The 6,352-nt window shown below is 35.9% G+C and overlaps 1 protein-coding gene across 1 annotated transcript in view; it reads right to left on the bottom strand.

Moving 5' to 3' along the window:
* PIGX (phosphatidylinositol glycan anchor biosynthesis class X) overlaps positions 1–6,352 on the bottom strand; it is a 29,729-nt gene that overhangs the window by 812 nt on the left and 22,565 nt on the right. The gene's annotated exons all lie outside the window — the stretch shown is intronic.

Here is a 6,352-nt window from a genome sequence, read left to right as displayed (position 1 = left end):
ATCACAATACATAGATCAATTGTGTAAAGCACATCTATACATTTGTTGCCCTCATCATTCCCAAAATTCGCTTTCCTCTTGGGTTGTCTTTGCTTTTTAATTTAATCATTTTCTTTTAAATATCTTTCAATCAATGTGTTATATAACATACATACACTTTGTGAAACATTACTGTTTAAATGACTGCTAGATCCAACTTTTCACTCAATGTTACAGAATTAGACTTAGTTCCCACAATAATGCTTAAATTCTCATTAGTTGATCTGGTCAACTCTTTACTTAGAATTAAATATGTCCTTAAAATTTTTAAAAATGCCAGCTACGTCACCTCTAATGAATGTAAATACTTATTTTCCTTTACTATGATTCATACCAGAATGTAAATTTTTCTCTAAATTGTTGTTCTAATGGAAATAAATAAACTATATTCACTTCTCTATTTTAAAATCTTTCCCCAAATGGCTTTAACAAGTTTGCTATTGACCAAATGCACAAACTAAATGTGTCCTTAATTATTACCACAGCAATAAATTAGTTGTGATACTGACTTGTAACTCAAAAGTTCTTTGCTTATGTTAGTTTTTATTTTCTACTTGGTTTGAAGATAAAAGATATTAATAAGAAAATTTGGGAAATGTTATAGTTCTGTAAGTTTTCAAAATGTTAGGTAACTTGGGGATAGGAAAGAGAGTAGATTGTTTAAAGACATTATTCTGAAGAAAACAGTATGCTACGTTAATGAATGACAGTAAGTAGAAAACAATTAAGATCAAACAGTTAATACTGTACTTAGCGTTGACTGTTAACTCCCTGACATCAATAAATTCTGACTCACAGCAACTCTATAGGACATGGAACTGCCTCTGTGATTTTTCAGGCTGTAAATCTTTATTCCATTAATTACACAGTAGTTTTTAAGTAATGTGTTGCTCACTTTCTATGTATTTGAATTTTTGTCCTTGCTCTTCCTTTTGATTTCAATTTTTATAACATTGTAGTCTGGCAAACGGATTATAAAATCTCCGTATTTTTATTTTATTAAGGCTTGTTTTGTGTCCTAACATATGGTCTATTCTAGAGAACGTTCCCTGTGCGCTGGAAGAGAATGTATAATGTGTTATTGTTGGGTGGAGTTTTCAGTATATGTCTAAGAGTTCAAATTGGTCAATTGTGTGGCTTGGCTTTTCTGTGTCTTTAGTGAATTTCTTTCCGAATCATCTGTCTTTTCTCCAGAGTAACATATTGAGCCATCTACTACTGTTGTGTTGTCTATTTCTCACTTCAGTTCTATTAGAGTTTGAACAATATTTTGAGGGTCTTTCATTGGGTGTGTATATATTTTAATAGTATGTCTTCTTGTATTGTTCCTTTAATTAGTATGTAATGCTCTTCTTTGTCCCTCATGATGGATTTTGCCTTGAAGTCTATTTTATCAGAGATTAATATTGTCCTGTTTTTTGGTTGCCATTAGCTTGGTATATTTTTTCCCATCCTTGGTTTTTTAATCTATTTTTATCTTTGTACATAGGGTGTATTTCTTGTAAGCAGCATATTGGTGAGTCTTGTTTTCTACTACACTGTCTCAACTGGTATGTTTAATCCATTAACAATCAGTGATGTCATTGATATGTGAGGATTGACTGATGTCATTTTGCTGTGCATTTTATTTGTGGTGTTACTGGTTTCTTTGTTCTTATATTGTTATGCAAAGTTCCTTTTGTTTATGGGTTTCTGGTCACTTTTTCCTTTGTGGATAGTTCCTATGCTACCATCTTATTATTTTCCTCTTTTCTATTTTGGTGACTTTTCCCATTTTCTTTGAAGTTACCTTGTTATTTCCCCCCACGCCACCCCACTCGCTTCCCGCCTCCCATATTTAAAGTATGTTCTCTCTTACGAACTGCTTCTTTCCATTTAAATGTTTTGTATTTATAGTTTTCTCTATTTTCTTTATACTTTTCTTCATTGTGGATGGATATCTCTGGCTCCCAATTTTTGACCTTATGATTGTTTTATTTTGAATACTGTTTAAAGTGTATTGACTCGTGGGTGGTGTTGTCTTCTATGTTGACCTCAGGCTTGTCTGCTGTTGATTATCACTCCAAAATGCTCCTCCTGGTACTTTTGTGATGTTGGTCTTATTCTTACAGATTCCTTTCACTTCTTCTTGTCTGGACATTACTTTTCCCTCATATTTGAGGGGTACGATTCTTGGCTGGCAGTGTTTTTTTTTCTTGCAAGGTTTTATATATATTATTTTATTATCTTCTTGCCTGCAGGGTTTCTGCTATGAAATTTGAGCTTAATCACATTGGTTTTCCTTCGTAGGTTACTATTCTTTTTTCTCTACCACTCCCAGGTTTATCCTTTTGTCCTTGATATTGGACAGTTTAACTAGGCTATCTGGTGATGTTTTCCTTTTAGAATCTATCCTGTTTGGAGTTCTCTTAGTTTCTAGGATAGTTGTTTTCTCTTGTATACTGTTAGAGAAGTTTTCTTCCAAGATTTTTTTATACTGTTTTCTCTGAGGATTTGTTTGTTCCTGTTCCAGAAACCCAGTGAGACGTAAGTTGTTACTCTTGATAGTGTCCCACATGGCTCTTAGGCTTCCTTTGTATTCTTTTGCTCTTTTTGCTGATTGTTCCTCTGGTCAGCTGTAGTCAAGAGAATTGTCTTCAAGCTCACTAATTTTGGGTTTTCATTTCTTCAATTCTATTACTCTGCTCTTTTAAAGTGTTGCCTAATCTGTTCTCTTAGTATTCACCTTCTCATTTTCTATTTGCTTTTTGTTTTGTTTTATCATTGTGTAAGGGTTCTAGCTTTCCATAGCTTTCTCCATCCACTGGAAGTATCTCAACATTGTCCTTCTGAATTATTTTTCTGGTGATCCCAAAGCCTTTTTTTCCTCCTCAGAAAATTCCTTTGGATTTGGGTATTATTCACTTACTTGTACCGATTTCTCTTGTTTTCTTCATGTGCACTGAAATGGACTGCTGTCTCTACGACATCATGAGGCAACTATTAGGGTCGGAGGGAAGCTGGGTCCTATGGGGGTAGATGACTCCATCAAATGGTGCAGGGGAGGATTAACAAAAACCACAAAACAAAAAGAAAAAGGAGCAAGAATATGAAAGAAAAAATAAGAGATGAGGAAAAAGCACTGAAAAGATAGTTTAAAAGGTGTGGGATTTTGTGGGGGGCAATGGGCAAAAAGGTTGGGATCCTTCCTCAGCCCACGGTAGCTGAAGGAATGAATCTTTACAATAGCAAAAAGCCTCATCTTTCTCCTCCTGAATAGCTGGTGGTTTTGAACTCTTGACTTTGTAATTAGCAGCCTAAAGTATAATCTACTATGCCACCAGGGCTCTTTGTTGTTGCTGTTACCTTCAAATCAGTTCTGACTCATAACAACCACTATGTACAATAGAATGCAGCATTGTCAGTCCTGCATGATGCTAACAATTATTGCTATATTTGAGCCCATTGTTGCAGCCACTATGTCAATCCATCTTGTCAGGAGTCTTCCTCTTTTTTGTTGATCCTCAATTTAACCATCAGGGACTATTTCCTCCTGACAACATATCCAAAGTATTTGAAAACAACCCTTTCCAACCTCTCTATTAAGGAGCATTTCTTTCTTTGGTATATTGGTAGAGATGAATCAGAACTGTCTTGATGGCACCTAACAGCAGCAACATTTAAAAAAATCTTAGCTATCCTACTGGGAGAAAAATGGGATATGTTTTTTAAAATCATATATTGCTTGATAATATTGATGATATTGTTTGATAGTGTCTACATTGGGTTGGATCACCTGTTTTTGGAATGGCATGAAGATGGATCTCCTCCAGTCAGTTGGTCAGGTTGCTGTCTTCCAAATTTCTTGGCTTGCAGGAGTATTTCTAGCACTGAATGTATTTGCTGAAATATTTCAAATGGTATTCTGTCAATTCTTGGAGACTCGCTTTTTACCAATGCCTTCATTACAGATTGGACTTCATCCTTCAATACTATTGGTTCTTGATCAGATGCTACCCCCTGAAATGGTTGAGTGTCAATCATTTATTTTTGGTAAAGTGACTGTGCATCCCTTCTACCTTCTTTTGGTCTTTCTTGCATCACTCCATTATTTTACCCATAGGAAGACACCTTTAATATTGAAACTCAAGGCTTGGATTTCTCTTCAGTTCTTTCAGCTTGGGAAATCAAAAGTGCTCTTCTCTTTTGGTTTTCTAATTCCAAATTATTCTAATTCCATATTTCTAATTTGCATTATTTCAATACTTTGCATTTTCAAGCTGTCCTCTGAAATGTTTTGCTCAGTCCTTTTCCATAAAATTTCTCCCCTTTTCACATTTACATTCTACAGCTCGTCTCAGAGTCTTTTCTGACATTATATTGGTCTTTGCTGCTTCTTTTTTTAATGACCTTTTGATTTCTTCCTGTATGGTGTATTTGATGTCATTCCACAACTTATTTGGTCTTTGGTCATTTGGATTCATTGAGTTAAATATATTCTTAAGTGGTCTTTGAATCCAAATGGGATATTCTCAACATTGTATTTTGGCTCTTGTGGACTTATTAATTTGCTTCACATTCAACTTACAATTATATAGAAACAGTTTATGGTCTGTTTCATAGATGGCCCCCATCTTCTTCTAACTGATGATACTGAATTTGTACATAGTCTTTTCCCACAAATATAGCCTATTTGATTCCTGTGTATTCCATCCGGTGTGTATTTGTATAGTTTCTGTTTATGTAGTTGAAAAAAAAACATATTTGTAATAAGTAAGCCTGGAAAAGCCTATCACATGATCCTTGGAACAGGTTCTAGCATAATAGCCATACTTCCCAACTGCTATCTTTCTTTTGTTTCCAACTTTTGAATTCCCATCGCCAGTATTTCCAATTAACCTTGGGTGCATGTCTGATCAATTTCAGACTAAAGAAGTTGGTATAAGTCTTCAATTTCTTCACATTCGGCATTTGTGGTTTGTGCTAAAATTTGAATAATAGTCCTATTAACTGGTCTTCTAGATAGGCACATTAATATAATCAATCAGTGACAGCACTGTGTTGAGGACTGATCTTGAAATGTTCTATTTAATGATGAATGCAATGCCACCCTCTTCACTTTGTCTTTCCTAGAATAATAGACTTTATGATTGTCTGATACAAAATGGCCAATAACAGTTCATTTAAACTTGCTAAGGTCAAGGATATTGGTATTTATGAATCCCATTTAGTTTTGACAACTTTCAACTTATCTAGCTTCATACTTTATACGTTCCATATTCTGATTACTAATGGATGTTTGCGCCTGTTTTAGTCTTCCTGTCTGAGTCCTGCCTCATCAGAAAATGAAGGCCCTGGAAACTTTGCTCCATTCACATTATTAAGGGCGACTTTACTTTGAGGAGGTAGCTCTTCCCCAGTTGTATTTTCAAGGGCTTCCAATCTGAGGGGCTCATCTTCTAACATTATAGCAAAGAACATTCTGCTGCTATTCATAAAGTTTTCACTGGTCGATTTTTTTTTTTTCAGAAGTGAATCATCAGGTCCTCCTTCCATGTGTGCCTTATTCTGAAATTTACATTGAGGCCTATCCATCCTAGGTGACTCTGATAGTATTTGAAATACCAGAGGAATTGCTTTCAGTATCACAGCAATGTACAAGCCAAAGTAATAAATGTTAGCAAGGATGTAGGAAAACTGGAACCCCTATATATTGCTTGTAAGAATGCAAAATGCCTCCAGAAGAATTTATTTCAGAGGAGAGCACTGAAGCTGCAGTTTAGTGAGAGGGACATGTCTGATCAGAGCACATAGGAGCAAATGAAGGGGGAGGAAGAGAGAGTGGAGTACATCCTGGCCCACCAAACCTTGAGGATGAAATTCTCAGAGCAGCCAATCCACAGAGAAGACCATATGGCCGGCCCCACTATGAGACATGATATCCCTCACTGACCCATATCCCTACAGGGGACAACACGGGAGACACAGTGTGGGAATTGCGTCTGATCTGATCCCACCACACTGAGGCAAAACACTAAGGGAGTGCAACAGAACAGCAAGGGGAACAGAGCAACAAAGTCCCCAGCGAACATCAAAAATAGACTTTGGGGTCAGGTCTTGACACCCCATCAGGCTCGACTGGAAAACACTCCTAAAGGCCAACAAACAGTCCTTGAATTAACTACAGGCTTTTCTTTGTTGTTTTTGCTGTTTTGTCATTGACTTTTTGTTGTTGTTTTGTTTTCTTTTGTTGTTTTGTTTTGTTCTGTCTTGTTTTTGTGCACGTTATTATCTCCGCAGGTCTATCTAAATAAGATAGGCTGGATGAACAATC

Source organism: Echinops telfairi, unplaced genomic scaffold, assembly GCF_000313985.2.
Source record: "Echinops telfairi isolate 266 unplaced genomic scaffold, ASM31398v2 ScPeMD7_17;HRSCAF=63, whole genome shotgun sequence".
Lineage (NCBI taxonomy): Eukaryota > Metazoa > Chordata > Mammalia > Afrosoricida > Tenrecidae > Echinops > Echinops telfairi.
The sequence above is the reverse complement of the archived record's forward strand: the minus strand, read 5'-3'. Positions and strand labels throughout refer to the sequence as shown.